Source organism: Lepidothrix coronata, unplaced genomic scaffold, assembly GCF_001604755.1.
Source record: "Lepidothrix coronata isolate B3197 unplaced genomic scaffold, Lepidothrix_coronata-1.0 Scaffold124, whole genome shotgun sequence".
Classification (NCBI taxonomy): domain Eukaryota; kingdom Metazoa; phylum Chordata; class Aves; order Passeriformes; family Pipridae; genus Lepidothrix; species Lepidothrix coronata.
This window is the reverse complement of record NW_016690304.1, coordinates 3,609,602-3,628,922: the sequence shown is the minus strand read 5'-3', so window position 1 is coordinate 3,628,922 and position 19,321 is coordinate 3,609,602. Positions and strand designations below refer to the sequence as shown.

The following is a 19,321-nucleotide window of genomic DNA, read 5'->3' as shown; positions in this document are numbered from 1 at the left end:
TGATGACAAATACGATAAGTAATTTTTTTTGCTTTACTTTGACCTGTATCAGATGTAGTCTAAAACACAATAATTGATGTGATATATGTCACTGAAAGCACACAAGAGGGAAAGAAGGCACCGAATAAAATGGCATGGTTGATTTATTGAGACTCAGAAATCCCCCAGTTGCATTTCTCATGAGTGTCATAACACATCTCTAATTAGTTTGGAAAGGCTATAGGACCTGGAGTGCTGAATCAAGCAGTCAGACTTCACAGAAGTTATAGCTGCTAAAATATTCCTGTGTTCTTATGATGCTGATCATGTTTTCTTGCAAAAGCAAAAGCAGCTAGGATTGTAAGCTCGCTTCACTGTGCAAGCAAAACACTTATTTACAAAGATATATAAGTTTCCTGAGATGACAGACTGTACTTACTGCTTTTGAAAGGGGGTCAGTGTAATGTCAGCCTTAGAAAATGATTGTCTCCTGACAGTGTTCTTGGACAGCTGGTCAGTCTCTTCTTAAAAGAAGTTGAAGCATGAATCAGTATGTTGTTATTTCTTTTTCATGAGCTCATTAACCAAGCACTTTGTGCAGCAAAATACCCCTTCCCAAACTGTATCTGTCAATACAGAATGTGATGATCTGTGTTTGTGCCAACAATATTTTTGTTATTGTTCTTCTGACATGGTAAACTGAAACACTGCCTTTCACTTCAAAAACTGAATCACTGCCTATGTAAAGGAAAAATGTTCAGAGTTCTAGTCGTGTGTTCCAGTTGCAAAACTATTCCAGGGACTGCACAGCCCATTGTTATTGTTAAATCTCTGTTGTTTTTGCAGCGGATCGTGTTCAGCAATTAAGCTTTATATTGCTAACAGGTTTTAGCTCCAGCTTTGGGATGCTGGTATGATTTTTGAATCCGTTGACTCCTCCTCAGAGAACCAAACCCCTTTCTGCCACGAGTGTTTAATTTTGCCTCTCTTCACTGCATTCAGCCCAGCAGCATCCTTTTGGGCATAAAATGATTTCAGGGGTGCTTCGTATTGGATCCTGTGAAAGGTTTTAACAATCACAGTCTGGAGAGATGGGGCGCAATTCCGGCATCGAAGGACGCAGTCAACCAAATGCTGATTTTTGAAGTGTGCAGTGTACTGTATAAGAAAAAATGATCATTTTTGGACATCAGTCGGATTAGACTAACACCAGAGTGCCCAATTTTCTTTGCCTTTTGCTGAGTTTTCTTCTGACATGTCATTGTAAAATTGTTAGAGAAAACCACAGGTTCACTTCAGCAGAAACTTAATGCTTTCTGTTTGCAACAGAAGCCTGGCACAGTCAGCAGGGATGCAGGGACAAACTAGGAAATCTCTCCTTCCCCTAGGCATTCTTGAGGCACCTCATTTTATGTACTGCTTATATATAAACATATAAATATTGTAAAGTTTCATGTAGCAATAGAAAACGCCCTTTTGCTTGGATTGCTTTTACTGTTAGACATTTGCCTAAACACATCCTTCTCAGATTTTTGTTGGTTAGATTGTTGTTAACCAAAACACACTCTGAACAAACTGAGTGGTCTGCCTGGGATAGACCACCTAGAATAGATAGAGTTGATTTTTAACTTTTAACCAAAAAGGTCTAACCTTTCTGAGGTAGTGGGTTCAATATGTCAACAGACTTGTTTCTTAGGCTTAGTGCTTTTTTTTTCCCTTTTTTTAATTCCCCAAACTGAAGAACTTCTGTGGGGGTCTTGCTCATTCAGGGATGTATAACCCTTAATTTTAGGGTTTTTTAATACTCCTCCCTCCTCTTTAATTGCTTGGGTTTGGATTTTTTAAATGGTATTACTAAGTATAAATAGTTTTTATAAGCACTATCTCTTATTTAATAGATTAGTTAAAATGCTGCTCAGTATGGAAGTATTTTATTAAACTTTCAGATGTGATTTATGATTGTTTTGTTTTGTCTAAACCAGCTCCCCACAGCTTCTACTGGCCTCGTGCCAATTCCAGAGTGATTTCTAACTGGTTTAAATTTTGGCAATTTAAAATTATATATTAGAACATGTGTAGTCTTTGATAGCAGACTTAAAAAATGCACTTTTAAAAATACATAAAAAGCATAAAAAGTGTAAATGGATTCTACAGTCAGTGAAGACGTTTTTGTAGGAATGCATCAATATCTACTTACAGCAATCTGCTGAGATTATTCTTGTATTGAAATTGTACTTTCAAATAATTAGATATTTGTCTGGAAAGCTCTAGGGGCTGGGGAGGAGAACACTTCCATAAGCCTGAGGTTTTTATAGCATTTGCAGTCCATTAGTCAGAAGACACGTTACTCATTTTTTTCAGTCGTGGAAGATTTATATCTTTCAGTTAATTGCTCATACTTATGGTTTTAATGCATGTAGAGTGTTCACTTCAGAGTATTCCTTTAGACATATATGAATGACACAAATTGTAAAGCTGTAAAGGAACTCCAATATGTGTACTGTGAGGCAAAACTAACGTGCCCATTTGTGAGCTGGAGTGGCAGTTCATCAAAAGTCTCTTCACTGTATGATGCTGTACCATCAAGCCCCCAAATTCTACAGTTTGCATCTTGACAAGTGAGCTGTAAGGCCAAAAAGAGCTGAGGTGTGATTTTTTTTTTCTTTTCTTTCTGCTAGAACAGTTAGAGGGAGCTGCAAAGCACAGGTCCTATGTCTGTGTCATGGCTGTCAGCATTACAAATTTGCTAATTAATAAGAAAACAAGAGCTAAATATAAAACATGCAAGATTTAATTTCGAAGCATGAAGGAAGAAAAATGACAGCCTTCTCCTGCAGTGACAGTAATTACTAAATTGACGAGAACAAAAGAAGGACTTGTAAGAATGCAGAAGTTATTTAGGGGCAGGTATAGTCACTTATCCCTTTTTATCTAAATTATCACAGCTGTATAATGCTTTTAAAGCTTTAAAATACACAACAATATGAAATTTGATGAGAAAAAAATATTTTGAAGAGCAATTAGAGCTGGAGCGATTCCCGTTTGTGCTTTTGGAAATTCTTGAAAGACAAAGTACAAAAATTATAAAGAGTTAGTTGCTTTGGCAGTAATTATGTCACAATGTGAAGGCATGTATTTCCTCTGGTCTGCTTTATTTTCTTTCCTGAGATAGCTGTAGCATTGTTTTTTCCTTGCAGGTTACTGTTTCTCCTTCATGCAACTACACCATTAAAAATGCTCTAATGTAGTAATAAAAATTGTGTTTTGAGAGCCGTGAGATTTGTGGCTCTTGTGAGTCTCCATCAACAGCTGAGTTCCACAGGTTTCAGGGGATTGTTCCACGTGTCTCTGCCCCTGGGCTCTCATGCCCTTCATCTAGGTTTGATATTTTAGATTTTCCAAGGAGGTAATAGGCAACACCAAATTATTTTATGAGGAAAAAAGTTAGAGGGTTTTTCTTTTGATTAGCACAAACTAATAATTTAGAAATACTTGAGTTACTAGTTAGTGATCTGACAGCGGTGCACTTGTCTGGACAAAGCCAGTGCTATGCAGTAGAAATACAGAGCTGTGTGTTTCTGTGCAGTGACTTGAGCAGTTTTTTAATCCTGAACTGAGTGAAAGCTCCTTTGATTTTGTGGTAGTGCTCGGTATGATTAGCTGTGGGGCACCTTCTCGCTGGGGAAGAGAAACATGCACAGGGAAAAGCAGGGAAGTAAAACCACTGGAAAGTCAAGTCTTCTACAGTGTGTTGATAACTCTGCTCATCCCTTCATCTCTGCAGTGATCTGGAAAACCTGATTTGGCCAATATGCCTTTGGTATGATTCATCACCACAAGCAGTTTTGTATGCCATGAACAAACCTGATAGTTTGTAAATTACAGTCTGGGAGAGAAGATTACTTTTGAAATATCTTTTCAAAAGTAAATTGTTCCATTAAGAGATCTTTTTCTTATAAAGCAAACTTGTCTGCAGAAAATTCGTGGGGGTTTTTTTGTTTTTTTTTTTTTTTTATCACCATGTTTGAAATAAAGTCAAAATATTTCAAGATCATAGTCAGCTAATGCATGACTTCACTGAAACTAGTTTTCATTTCCTCCTGTCCTTTTGCTGAGTGTGTGGGGGTTTCTTCCCTGGTGCTTGGGATGCACTAGAGAGGGTCTTTCATGCATATTATTGTGAGGGTTGGGGGAAGCCCTGTAGAGCAGATCTTGCAGAAAGACAAACCCACTGAGGGGGAGGAGGATGAAGTACCTATTTGACAGCAGTCTTTAGCAAAGCTTTTTATTATTTTTTTCTTTTTTTAATAAGATCTTTTTTGTTTGTTTGTTTCCCCCTAAATCAATTCCAGTCCAATTGAAACCTAGCATGTAAAATCCAGGTCTAATAACTTGCTGTTGTTTCACCAGCACTTCAGTGCTTTTAAACTTACTTTAAAGTGTAGAAGGTTGTCTTCTAAATCTACTGTCCTGTGAAATGTTTTCACTGTCATATAAACCAAGAAACCAACATACAAAATGCTGTATAACAAAACACGCATCTGCTTTTAGCAATTTTCTGAGGGTTTCGAAGGGTGTAAAGCCCTGAGAGTGCCTTGAAGTCTTTTTTACCTGGAGCTGATTGTAGTTGTTCAAAGTACGTGGATGATTTGTTCCTATGAGCTTTAACAGAGAAACTCAGGTTTAGATTTTCAATAGTTTTCCCGTTTCTGTCTGGTTCAAGGGCTGGGTAAGTTGTTTAAACGACTCAGGGGTAACTTTTCCTGTCTTTCATATTTTACCTTTTAAATGCACAGGCCTGATTCTGTGCTGTGTCAGGAAACTCTCCAATAAGGCTTTTCATTCTGCACTGCTGTACTGTCATGCTTTCCTGGTGATCAAGGGGAGACTTTTCCACTTCAAGTTAAATAACCTCAAATGTCAGGACTTCAGAAATAGAGGCACTATCTAGATTGGGCAGCAGAAATAATATCTAGCGTTATAAACCTCAGAGATTTTGCCCACTCTGCCAGAATGTTGTGAGTGCTGCAAGAGGCTGCTGGTGACCCTCGTAGCACTGATTTTCATGGATAGACCCACAAAAACCCCCCAGTGCCTGAGCACTTCAGGGCTGACCCAAAGTTAGAGCATCTAGTGAGGGGCACTGTCCAAATGCCTGTGAAACACTGCCAGCCTTGGTGTTGGAGAGGCTGGCAGTCCTTCCATCAAATAGCCTGTGTGCTGCTTTCAGAGATTCACTGCTGCAGGCTTGGTTGAAGTCTTAGGATTGCCTTTGGATCCCGAGCTCCCTTGATGGCAACCATTCACACCTTCCAACACAGTATCATTAGGCTACTAGTAATGACTGTAATCCCCTGGTGAGCTTGACAGAACCTGTTTTAAGATGTCGAGGGAAATGACATATAAACTCTGTAGGTTACAATTTCTGCTGTCATTATTGTAGTTTGCTGCATTGTTCTTTAGGTATTTTAGGGGATTGCTTTGTATGAGGAATGTATTCCAACACCAATTTTCTTCTACATCTTTCCGTTATATGTGTAATGGAGTGATGGATGGCTCAGTGACACGTACTGGAGAGTTTGATGGGAGTCTGGTCAACAGTGGTTATTGCCAATTGAGCCTGAATTTAGCACAGGAATAAGGAATTGTACATGACAGAGTGATTAATTATATCTGATAAAAATCAATAATCCTCTGTCAGTTTCTCTATATATCCTCTTTGAAAAGATGGACCTACAGTATCCATAGGATTTTGTAGCTGTCATTAGATTATGTGTGGAAAGGGAAAGGGATTACATGTATGTGAATGTGGTGTGAAAAACTTCCAGGACTGCTGTGATCATCTAACTAAGAAATAGTTGTGCTGGTGAAAGTTAATTGCTTCATTTGCCACAAAATAAAGAACTATATTCCCAAAAGTCATTCTTTGACTCAGAATAGCAAGAAAATAACAGCAATAATCATCTAATTTTTTGTCTCTTTATTTTTTTAAAGTAGAATGATTATTTAGAAAGATAATTATTTTTTTTTTTAACTAGCAGATAACTGATTGAAACAGAGGAAAGTATCTCTAATGGTAACTAGTTTAAAATCTTGGCATCTATAATGCAGAATTACTGTTACACCAAATGCAACTGTTTCTGTTATTTTGGTGGGGTTCTGGGGGAAAGAAATTCCTGTGATTGTGATAGAGTAAAATAGATGTGTCTTTGTATTTGCTCAGTTGAGTTTCAAAGGTAGAAATGCTATTTCAGGATTCTAGGAAGGAGAAATAAATGAATAACTCTAAGTATTGTGCTTTGCATTTTAGAAAAACCCACACATGGATATTTCACCATTAGACCATGCCTTGCTATATGAATGATGAATCCTCTGAAAGAAACTTCCTCTGGATATTTTTAAACTAAGTCTCTAATTTTGGTCCTGCTGTTGAAACTTTGTTTGTGTGTCTTATATTAGCCCTATATTCTCTAAACTGCTTCTAAATGGAGCACACTAGAGAGAAATTTAATACCTCAGAAATAGGATTTAAATTTATTTGTGCAGTCACGGGCAGAGCACTGATATACCAGGGAGCACGTGAAAAGAAAATTCTTTTGTTAGAAGTCTGCCTCTAAGCTGGCAAAAATAACTGCTTGATGGGTTTCTTTGGCTCTGTCTGAACTCTTCCATCTCCCTGCATGGAGCATCATCAGCCAGCTAAAGATCACTCCAGCTGAGTGAGAAGAGAGAATATTCTCTGAGAAGAGACAATATTCTTCTGAAGAGTGAAATTCCTGTGGAGAGCTCTTACACTTTGGTAGTGTGGCAGTGCTGTCTTTGTCCTCCACCATCGTAACAAGAAAACATTTTTTTTTGTCTGTAAATAGCAAGTCGAATCAAATCTCCAGTCACACTTGCTTATGGTTGAAGCTGGGGGAGATGGTCTGAAATGATGGAACAGCTCGTGCCAACTGAAAGATGCAATTCCACTCCTCCCACCTGTGCCTGCGTGCGGCTCCAGCCCTGTTCATCTGACCCCTCCGGGAATTGCTGCAGTTCACTGAGCTGCACAACCCACACGAGTGCAGAGCGGGAGCAGTTCGGTGCCGTGTCACGGGGCTGGAGCTGGATGTGGTGCAGTCAATCCAGCTGCTGGAGGGAGGGCATGGAGGGAGACAGGACTGCAGAGCCAGGCATGGAGCAATTTGGAGAGAGACAAGCAGCAGGACAGACAGTGGTGTGCAAAGAGCTCTTAGATTAGCTCAGCTGTCCTGCCAAGTGACTTCAAAGCCTGAGTACAGCTATCAACATCTTTGGGAAGAGAACTTGTTGTGAACAAAAGACAGTTTTTTGTTGGAGCAGAGGACATTGCTAAGCAACTGGTAGCACAGTAGCAGTTAGAAATATTTATGTGACATAAGCTTTATTTTTTATGTGAGAGCTTTGCCTCTCTACCTCTGGATCTTCTGTGTTGTTTTTTCTGAATTCCATGGCTGAGGTTGCCTGGCACTTAGGTCTCTTTTGAGGCTATTCTGCTAAATCCTTGAGCTAGATAAGATGCTTCCTATTCTTCTCAAGTCCATAGTGCTACCATATATATTCAGGCATTGGTGGTTCTCATAAGCAGATTAACGATATTTTGGGCTATGCAATTGTCCTTACTAATAAAGTTGAGTTTTAAGGTAGAGATTGTAACTCTTGCTTCACAAGAGTGTTTCTCCTATTGTTTCTGTCACTTTTGTGATCTAAATGAGTGGTGTGCAGGATAAATGAGGCAGCTGTTTCCCACCTGTTTGCAGACCTCCTCTGCTGATATAAACCATCACACAGCTGACCAGATGTTCTTGGAGTATAATATTGGTAATTTATGGAGAGCCTTGGAAACAGCTAAAAGGTGACATAATGTGAAGGGCATTAGAGAATTACAGTATGGATCCTGAAATTTGCCTTTTAAAATTCCTCTGCATGTTTACTGCTTAATGTTCTTATTGCCTATGAGAAAATGGGCGTGTGGTTACTGAGGGATGGGCCAGATTTGTTCTCTTTTCCTTGACTTCAGTGAAGTTGGCCCTGATCAGCACTGGTGTAACTTCAGTGCAAGTCTGGTGCTGTTATTCTGCTCCTGGAATCAGATGTAGTCTGCTCCTGATATGGCCTTTCAGATTCCTACACAGGCAAGAGTTATGCCTAAAAATAGAGATATTTTAGAGACTTACTGGATATTTGTTTCTCACTTCAGACAACAGTGATTCATATATTTGTTAGGGAAATTTTGGGGTTTTTTTTCCTTCCTTTTCATTTAATAATGCAGTAACTTAAATGTCAGAAATGGCCAAAGCCCTAAAATATTTGTTATTTTTAACTTTTTTTGACCAAAATTTACTTCTAGGGTTTTTAATGGTTTGTGTATTTTAGATTTTTTTTTATTTGTTTTTGGTTATTTGTTATTGGTATTATCTTCCTTTTTTACAACCTAAAAGATACACTTTAATTCTCACACTGCAGGATTTCTACTATTATGGACATCTGGTTTTTTTATAGTACTATGTTTCCCTAGTCCCCTAATTCTTAATCATACTGGGTTGGTTCTAGAGGATAGAATAATGTTAAACATGATTTTTTTCCTCCCTCGTTCTGCATTTGTAATCCTCTATGGCTTTTAAAGTGTGGTCATCTCTGAGATGCAGGAAAAGACATGTAGGCAGATGGATAGTTTAATGACCTCACAGACTTTTAGGAGTCAGTGTGTAAATTATATTAACTCCCCGTGGCTTGCAGGCACCTTATCCTCGATCAGTTAAACTTAAGTTGTCAGGCAAGAAAAACAAGGAGAAGATGGGTTTGTATGTTAGGTTTATATGAAAGTAGCAACCTTGAATAAATGTATTAACAATATTAGATTTTAGGGCTCTCATTTTCAAAAGGTTACTCACAAAGCTGTCATGTTGTTTCAGAACAGCAGCTTGTGGAAGGTAAGAATGCCCCACTAAATCTACCAAACTTAATAGGCTGGGATGGGGGTGCTGCTAAAACAAGACTGATGTGGTACTTGCACTTCCTTCATCTGAACTTTCAGATAGATTCAGCAAAATCTCCAGAGAGAGATGAATGGGAAAAATAATTGTGCTAAAAGGCAGAAGTCGAACACTCAGAAAAAAAAAAAAGAAAGTGAATTATTTGGGCTGTTACTTTATCAAAAAGAAAAATAGCAGGCAAAGGAAAGCAGAAACTCATTTGGTTTTGGCACAAGCGTAGCAAGCGTCCGAAGGAAAACTGCAGAGTAGGAAGTAAGTTTTGTACATGGAGAGAAATACGAAGCAGTGGGGGTAAATGAAGTGTGGCCAAATAAAGAAACAGAGTTAAGGTATGAAACACTAAGGTAAAGTATGGAGAAAGTAAGAATTCAGAGAATAGATGGCAAAATAACATCTGCCCTGAGTCTCACGCTGCTGCTGAGCCAAGAAGTGACTCTGCAGGTACTTTGTGGCTTCTGTGATGTGTCTTCAGCAGCACAGGAGGGCAATGTGTTAAGCTGATCTGCAGCTTTAATTATGTTATAGGAGTGGCAGGAGGTCAATAATATTTGTAATATGAGCATTTGTGACAAATCAATTGTATAATGAAAGCAATTATAGGATCATTAGAAGTCTGATAACCCAATAACTTTGTGATAATTACTTCTCAGTTACAGGAAATAATTTACCACAGGAGATGCTGGAATATTAGATACGAACACTAATGGCTATAGTCATATCTGAGGCATATGTGCCATTTAATATCAAATTTGAATCCCATCATTCATTTGAACATTGCAGATTTTTAACAAACAAGGGCTGGGTTTGGAAACGTATATATGGCTCTCTGGGTCCCTAAATAACTTGAGAAATATTACTGGATTGTGTCCTTTAATAGAAAGATGATGGGGATTGTTTTGCTATTTGGATTTGCTTTTTTCCTCAGATCAGCATGGGCAGGAGGCCCAGGGTAGGGAGAGGACTGTGAACAAGTGGTTGAGGGCAGAGGGTGGGAATGAGAGTCCGCTTTTTTGACAGCAATTAGCAAGGGGCACCGGGTTGTATCCAACATGAACTGGTACCACGTTCCAGTTCTGAAACGGAACTATACCTGAGATAACGGAACTATAACTTCTGAGATACGCCCCCCCACCCCCAACCCCCTTCATTTCTTTAACCTGTGCAGCTGAATAAACTGATTTCTGAGAACTCTGCTTTCGAAGAAAATAGTTAGTTGTGTTCTTAAGCTAGTATGACCATAGAATGGTTTGGGCTGGAAGGGATCTCTAAAATCATCTAGTTCCCACCTCACTGCCATGAGCAGGGACACCTTCCACTAGAGCAGGTTGCTCAGATGCCCATCTAACCCAATCTTGGAACACTTCCATGGATGGGGCATCCACAGTTTCTTGGCAACCTGTGCCAGTGAATATGATGATATGATTTATTATTTATGAAACGGTCCTATCTGAAGAAAGGACAATTGTTACCTTTCACAGAAGCTTTTAAGCCAAACTTTTGACTATTGCAAGGAAAACTAATTTTTAGTTCTACAAATCTTGTACTTTCTTTGCTAGCAAGTAATTTCCATTGTATGTATTGTGGTACTGCTGGAATTTATAAACAAGGATATGATGCTGAAAACAAAGTATGTGAAGAAGAGGTTGCCTGCAGTGTTTCTGAACCTGATGAGAGAAATCAGTGTGCATGCACATTGTTTCTGATTCACTGTAATCATGCTGCTGGCACGTGGTCTCAAGGTATCCCATAGGCTGTGGTTTTGCTTGCTCTTTGTTAGTCGGTTTTGCAAAAGGTTGTTTTGGAGATGCTTAAAATGCTGGCCATGGCCCTCTTCAAACTAGGTATTTTAAAGACAAGTTTAATAGTAAGAGAGATGAATAATTTTGAAATTACAGTAATATATTGAGAATTAAGAAACAGAATTTTGACTTATGGGGAGTTTTAGTCATCTTCAGCATGTTTGGGGTTGTATCTTTTTGTAACTTCATCTCCTAGTCCTCAGGAACATGTTGGACAGAAGGAATTACTGGTTGTCACTCATTCTAGCACATTGGTTGGAGTGTCATGACACAGGAGTGTTTAATTCCTCACCTTAAGAAGGAACTTGGATCCATAAAAAAAAAATGAATCAAATCTCTATGGCAACATGTTAATCTTTTTGTGTAAATAGCAGACTTTCCCCATATTTCTTACCCCAAGGAAGAACATCCTACTGTATATACATGTATGTACCTTTAGATGAGCCCTCTCACACACATGTGGCCTTTTAAAATTAAAAACATTGAAGAACTGAAGTTCATTCTGTCAGAGGACAAAATACAGTAAACAAGTGAAACACTTTGGAGTTCCTACTGGTATCCTGTGACACAGTAATTCAGAATGGTTCCTTCTCCCAGCATTGTGTGCCAAAATGTTTGCCTGTGTTTACATTTAATAGTGTTAAAGTGCCTGTTGCTCTGGATTCCACTGGTGTTTTTTGTTGTGCACCCATTACATGCCCTGCTTCTTGCTTACTTTTTCCTCAGTCTCATCTCCAGATTTTACAGTTATTTTTTCCCATCAGGTGGCTAATTGTAAAAAGTGAATTATCAAAAGCCTGTAGAGCCTCCAGGAACCCATTAAAAACCCTGCTCCCCTGATGAGGATTTTCTGCTTCGACTTTCAGCTGAGATTTGTCACTTAATCAGCTTGTAATTTGATTAGCACGTGACATGTATTGACTTTGTTTCACTTTAGGTTCTCAGTCAACATTTCAGAAAGGACTAGGTCTAATTTATCCACATAAAATTCTAACTACATCAAGCAATTTTCTTTTTAATATCAACTGTTTATCTCATCAAGTTAGTTGAGATGCTTTTCCTGCAAATATATCCTGGTTGGAATTAATTATATTACCATAAATTAATTCTTTGTTTATGAAGATATAACTAGATTGTAGTTTATTCATGTGAACTATTTCATAGAGTGGAGAAATAATAAAGTTGAAGTTTCTGGAAATAAACCAGTTTCAGTCTGTTTTCAAAGTAGTTCAGATTTTGGGGCTGGGGGTTAAAGGTACTGGTGCTGTCACACTTGGAATGGAGTGCCTAGTATTAAATGGGATTCAGACTGGTGATGTGTGTGAATGTGACTTTTTTTTTGTGAATAGTAAATATTTTTGTGGTTTTATAGGTGGCGGAAAGTTGTTTGCAGAAGTTACAGGCCACCGTTGGGCCATCTGGCACTTAAGAATGAGGTAAGAGCTGTGTCTTCCTTCTGTTTTGTTACTCTAGATGCAAAATGTTTGTTTAGACAAAAACTTATATGTGGTTTCCTTATGGTAGTACTAAACTGAGAAAAGTTTATCAGTTTTTCCAAGTTCTGTGACAGCAGGTGTGAAACATAAACTGCATTCCTTGATATTTGTCCTCATCTATAATATGGAATAAATGAAACTAGAAATTTGCAAATAGCTTCTGGTTATCCAAAATTTGTGTTGTGTCCATCCTCATGTCCCGCTGCAACCTCACCCAAACTCCAAAAATGTCTCTTTATGTGCTTTTCATTTACCTACTCTAAAACAGGTAAGAAATTGTTTTATGTATGTCTCTGATATGCCTCTTTAAATTAAGCAGTGTGTTAAAACTGTAGTGAATTTTTGAGTGTAAGCAATACTTGGATCAAAAATCAGTTAGAGAATCATACTTAAGAGTAACTTTACTGTGTAAAGCAGTAGCCAGATTTTGAAGGTGCTTCAGCCAGTAAAACATTTGAGTCTTCTTGGCTGGCATAAATGAAATTAGTGGAAAGAGAGTCTGGATGCTCCTTAAAGTGCTTTCAGGAAAAAGTGTGTTTTGGAGGCTCCTAGGTCAGTTTTTGAACCATTTAACATTGGTTTCCTTCTAACATTTTTGAGGAATGTAAAGGCACAGTGCCACCATGCTTTTGTGTCAATTGAAATGGGAGGCGAGTCCTGTTCCTTTCAGCTACCTGAACTGTACTTTGCCAGAAAAGTGATGTGAACTCACAGCTTTCATTGGGAGATTTAATAAATACTCATACTCCCATAGTCCTTCCTGTGTGTAATGGTTGTTTCTCTTCACTCCTGTGTGTTGCAAAGTAATTAATTTGCCAGAAGTGTTGATTGTAACTTTGGCCACTCAGGCCAATGTCCGATAGTAGTAGGGGACATTCTGAGGTCTCTCCTCCTTCCTCTCCAGCTGGCAAGAGTTTGTTTGGCTTAGATCACTTTTGCTAAACTTCACTTAAAGGTAAGGAACAGCTCACAGCAAAGGGTTGCTGCACATCCTCCCATGCCCCTATGGCAGCACAGTGCTGAAAATGGTGAGGGCCAAGTTGCAGTTCAGTGCTTAACACACAGTTTCTACCTGTGGGAAGATTTTGGCACGACCTTTTTTCTGCCCCGAGGTTAAATGTCGTATTTAGCACCTATTCTTTATTATCTAATTCCTGATGTTTCTAGTTTTATAATGTTAACATAAGGCACTCAGGATTCTATCAGCTTAAACTGGCAAGAGAAGTTCAATTATATATAGTATTAGCTCAAATAGTTATTATAGTAATACGGTTCTATGTTTTGATTTTATTGCTAGTCCATCTTTCAACCTGTCTTCTAATGACCACAGACTAATTAGTAGTACTGTCTGCTCACACTGCTATTGGATTTCAAAAGACAATGCAGCAGGGAAAATTATTGCAAAAATGAAGCATTTATGTTTTGAATTCAATGAAAATTGCAGAAAACGTGAGGCTTTTAGATTAAGGATATGTAATGTAATTAAGGCTGCATGGATTATTTATTCTTTTAAGTTCTATGTCGGTGTGTGTGAACGGTGAGTAAGTTAACCACACACCTTCTGTCTGCTCTCTTCTCTGTAGGAGCACTCTCTCTTTAGCGTTTCTAATCCTGAGGTCTCAAGCGTTTCTTTGCTTGGAACTGAAACAGCCACTACCACTTTCTGAAATTCTTTTTAGAAAAAAATGACAGGAGCTTTTCCAGAAATAGATTTTTAAAAAATCAATCATATTTCTCTCTCTGCTTCCTATTTGAAAATTCAATTAATTTAAGCATGAGCAAATAGTGGGAGTTTTCTGCCTTCAAAACCCTTTTCCATTCGTTTTCTCTTGAAGGGAAGTAGTATGTGGGCCTGAATTAAGGGCAAGGCAAACTCTGGATGTGAGGCCAAACATGCAGCTTATATAGAACCAGGGAATGATGCAGACTCTAAAGTATCTCCAGAAGTCATTGTGTCCAACCCTGCACTCACACTCATGGCGATTTATAACATGTTACTCAGTAAAGTCACTGTTCAGCTCAAAGATTCGTGTTTCTTTGGGTTTGTGGCTTCATTTTTTCTGTGTTTCTCTTCTCTTTTTGACATAGGATTTGTTATAAGCAAAACTGTTTGCGAACAAGAATTATGCTTTATTTGGGGAAACCTGCCCTTTTTTTGGATTCCAGGAATTTATCCCCTGACTTGTCACAGCATTGAACTGCACCCTAACAGAGCTGTGCCACCCTACCTGCTGTACTGACCGAGGGACAGCCTCCCGTTTGTCTGGAGTTTGTCTCCTCTTTTATCACCTGGAATCCAGAGGGTACTGAGCAGCCTTGGAGCTGGTGCATTGAAACCAGCCATCAGCAGCCAGGATTCTTCCTGGGAGGCACCTCATGCATCATTCTCACTCCCATCCAGCTCACTTAGAGCGGTTTCATACAGTTGCTATAGCAATGCTCCTGTTTGTCCTTCACGGAGCTGCAACCTTATGCTACACTGAAATTTTATTATATAAAGTACACTATTAAGAACTACTTGGTGTGGTGTATTCCAGGATCTAAAGTTAGGTGATGTAATTTGCACGAGTGTTGGAGGGTGGTTACGTATGACCTGCACTCACACCAACCTCTGTGCAAAGAGTCATGACATTTAGGCAAAGGAATCCCAACATCCTGCAGTTTTCACTGGAGGCTGATGGTTGGATAAGAGGGGCTACTCTGCCCAGAAATTTCAGTTTTTGCTGTGGGAGGTGTGCTCCATCAGTTTGCTCAATGGAAAGGAATCTACTGTTGCTGTTATTCATCCTCACTGTCCACTGTAGCATTCTTATTTCCTTAGTAATAATCACATGGTGTCCTTATTGATACGGGTGATTTAAAATTATGCAGTAGTTTTTATTGTACCCCTCAAAGAAAATGTCACCAGGAAAGTAGAGAATCTGGGCGTGGAGTTCAAGTAGAATGACAGAAGATAAAGTGGCCAACATTTCTATTAAAGTCTTGGGACATGTTATTTACAACTACTTTGTATTTTATACTGTAATTAACAGAAGGTAGCTAAAGGACACTCTCTTTGACAAACTGATTTAGGGTAATTGAGCAATGGACAACCTCCATTTTAAAAATGTCAGTTTATTAACACAGTTAGGAGCTCTATCTAGCACTTCCAGACATCAAATTGGTGAATTTTATTCAATGCAGTAACTTAGTCTAGTTAATGACAAGACAACAATTTTGTTTATCTAGAGCGAGTCACTGGTTAGAATTTCTTTTGGGCTCTAAGTCATTTGGATGGGTGGTCCAGTCTTGCATGTAAAAGTGATGAATTCTTATTAGCAGCAGAATTCACAGTTTGCCTTTACTGAATTTTGTTATCACATTTGAATAATCTCTACAAACTCAAAATACTTAGGGGGCAAAGGAAGTGCTGCAGCTAATCTGAATGCAGAATTTCTTCATATTCCAAGCTATGAATTGCAGAAATTAAATCCTTGCCATGGGCAGGCAGAGAGAGAATTAATTACACCAGTATCAGCAAAAAAGAAACAATTCTAAATGCATATGGATAGAGAAACCAGCAGCAATGTTCTTAGCTGAAAAGTTTTGATTTTACCATTCTTTTTAGTATTTTTAATATGGTAGCATAAAACTTAAGTTTATGCTTAATGTTATCGTATGTGAACAGAAATCTTGACCTAAGAGCTGGAGAATGAATTATTCATATCTGAGAAGAAGAAGGAAAGAAGAAAGTTCAGCCAAAGGTGAGAAAAAAGGCGAACCTGTTCAGAAGGGAAGAGGAGATAGGGATTCTGTTCCTGGCCTGCTCTGTGACCCTGGGCAAGCAACTTTATCTCCAGCTTCCCCCATTATTTCTCCTGCCATTTGCCAGTCTTGGCTATTTAACCTCTCTGAGGCAAGGATTGGGTCTTGATCACTGGGGCTCTGATCTTAATTGAGGCTTTGGCATTTGACGGCATAACAGGGAAGAATTAGCAGAGTTTCTGTGTGCCTGTGGGAGGATGTTTGGAAGCCCAAGGAAGTGAAGCAGGATAGTTACAGCAGTAGTTAATCCCTCTTCCCAGGAGTAGGTGTGCACCCCTAACACTGACACGGGACAATGAATGCCTGTGCTACTTGAAACGTTAATGGACTTGCTAAAATTGTAATAATGTATTTCCTCTAAAGAATCATTCTGGCAACCTGACAAACCACCATTTAGCTCTAACAATCAGTTTGATGTTCTTTCTGAGCAATAGACTTGTTGATTGCTTCGAGAAGACTGAAGCTGCAATTGTCAGACCAGAATAAACTAAGGAATTGAAGTGCAGAGGGACAGAACAGGGCAATGACAGGTCACTGTTTCCAAGCTTCTTGCTGAGTTTGGAGATTTGCACCATTCTCCTTCTGCCATCAAGGGTCTTTTTCTTACGTTATTTTTGCGTGTCATCTCTGTTGGCCTGTCAGAACTTTGAGCTTTGTCTGCTCACTTGCACAGCTCCCACACAGACTCCTTTCCTATAGACTGCTCTCCTATGCTAATTTCTTCCAGTCTTCTTCATATTCCAGTGTCTCAGAAGAATGCAGCTTTGGAACACGTCGGGAATAAATTGTTTTATATTTACAAAAAATCATATGCCTGTTACGTTCTTAAAGAGCAGGGATTGGTTCCAGCAAGAACCCTTCAGAAGCAATTAAGTAAAGCTTATTAAAATCTCTGTCATATATGAAAAACCCTGACCACACAAAAGGCAACACAACCAACCAAATATAACCCCTCTTTCTCTGTCTCATATGTGGAAAATTACTTTTTAAATGGTATTTTAACCTCTGCTCTTTGTCTACATATAAACTATAAGCAATGTAGCATATACAACTTTTCTCCCCTCTTTTAGGAGAGTGACAAAGCAGACCAACCACGTTGTGTCCCATGCTCCTTTGCTCCTACTGGTTTTCCATTGTCAGTTTTATTTGTGCAAATGTTTATACATAAGAACTCTTTAAAATTGCTTATTCTGAACTCCATTCAAAGGAAAAGATGGAATGATTACTTACCACTTCAGGATGGAGTGCATGAAAACACACTTTGCCTAAAACTGGACTGGGTAATAAAATCAGCAAACTGGAAATATTTTTATCTATTTTTCTGAGGAATCTTTGCAATTTTGTGAGAAAACCAAAATCCTCATTTTCAGTCAAATCAGTTTGTTTCTCTTTTAAGGGAGTAGCTGTGTATGTTTCTGTGGAGATGGCAACACACTAGGGAGAAGGCTGACTACTGTTATCTACAAATCTTATATTTAAATATATAACATTCAAGACAGATACAGGGATAAATTCAAGTGTCTCTGGTACACGAGTCCACTTCTTTCCATATTCCCCAGAGAAACAAATTTCTTTTCTGGCAGTTTCCTGAGGAACTACAGAACTATGAGGTTGATATTTCTCCTGAGTGAAGAAAATTTATTGCTGTAATTTCTTCAGATACACTTAATATCAAAATACCAATTCCTACTGCAGAACGAACTCTTAGTCCATTCTTTTTGTGCATTGCTTCTTGCCAGCTGTGCCAGAAGATAGAGTTATCTTAACTGTCTGTCCCTAAGGTTAATATTATTTTGAATGTTTGAAGAATACAACTAGGGAAGTGAAACAAAGAGATAGAAAAAGGGCAATTTATATAATTTCTATTTTGAGACGTGACTGACTTTAAATTTCATTTAAGGATGTTTATTCAAATCGATCTTTGGATGTTAAACGTTGTCAGAATCCTTATTTGAACTTTAGTTATGGTCTTTTTATGGATGGAATGTGGGCTGAAAGTGAATTGAGATAGTTAGCTCGGGTCAGATCTCTTGGATTTTATGGAATACGTGTTCTAGCAAGAACTTAGAATATGAGGACGTGACAGGGTATATTTCTGTGTTCAGCCACCAGTTACTACTGAGTGCTGTTTCCAAATTGTTCTTCTCCTCCCTCTCTTATAGTATCCACAGATCTATTTGTGAAGCTTATTTGTGGAAAGGGAACTTGGCCATTTTTCTTTCAAACCTGTTTTTTCATTGGAATTTGGGTGTGCGGCAATTTGATGAAATCCTCACGGAAATCACTATAATTGCTATTGTCTGCAAACAGTTGTTTAGGAGAGAGGTGCACTTTTATGTCAAATGGAAGGTGGGCAGCCTGGTGTTACAGAGGATATTTAGAATGAAAAATTTGCCTGTAAGACACAAGAATTCTGCAAAATGCCAGTGTTATTCCTTCAGGCTTATCAACCTTCACTGCTTGTGTTCCATTTGTGCCATCTATCCCAGAATCTAAACTGAACTAATGTATAATAAATCCACAGAAACCCTTGTGATTCTTACTCCTATTTTGGCTTGAGAAATTATTTTTTCGTATCAATATTGTTAAATTACTTTTGGAAACTTTTAATAAAACCCAGTTACAGTTATGTCACTCAGGTTGTCACTCACGATGCCTGGGAAGAATGTTTTCAGTTGTTCTCACAAAAGAATTTGTGTTTCTGTCTGTTGGGCTTGACTGGAATGTGAAGATTAGAACTTTGCATCCAATTGGAAGTAGGAATTTTAAAATAAGTTGTCCACTTATGCATGAGGAAAATGAAGCCAGAGTGGAGATCTGGCTCTATTCTGCTTAGTGTATGCTAATGTATTCTTCTCAATGTAATCTTTTACCTTGCCTAAATAAACTTTTAAATGCATATTTCTCTCAAGGTGCTCATAGAAGTTTATGTGAGTCTGCAGTGTGCAGCAATTCCCAGAAAAATAATACCAGGAGAAGTCACTGTGAATTGTGTTGTCATAAAAGCTAGAATCATTCATTTCCCTTTACAATTTAAAACATTGCACAAGACTCTCCAGGGTAGAGATAACATCTCCAGCTGGCCTGATTTGTGTTACTAAAAGTAACAACACCAAAAAAAGTATTGCCTTTTATAATTTAAAATTGAATATATACCTTATTACCAGAGTAGGAGGAATGCATTTCGCTGTAGTTCTCATGGCAATGTCCATCAGGAGGAAAAGAA

The 19,321-nt window shown here is 38.4% G+C and overlaps 1 long non-coding RNA gene across 5 annotated transcripts in view; it reads left to right on the top strand.

The window, feature by feature from the left end:
* The window catches only part of LOC108502790, a 370,315-nt gene that overhangs the window by 70,594 nt on the left and 280,400 nt on the right, over nucleotides 1-19,321 (top strand). For all 5 annotated transcript variants that reach the window (XR_001876621.1, XR_001876623.1, XR_001876622.1 and 2 more), the window contains exon 4: nucleotides 12,168-12,231. This is a non-coding gene — a long non-coding RNA (uncharacterized LOC108502790). The remainder of the gene's footprint in view (nucleotides 1-12,167; nucleotides 12,232-19,321) is intronic.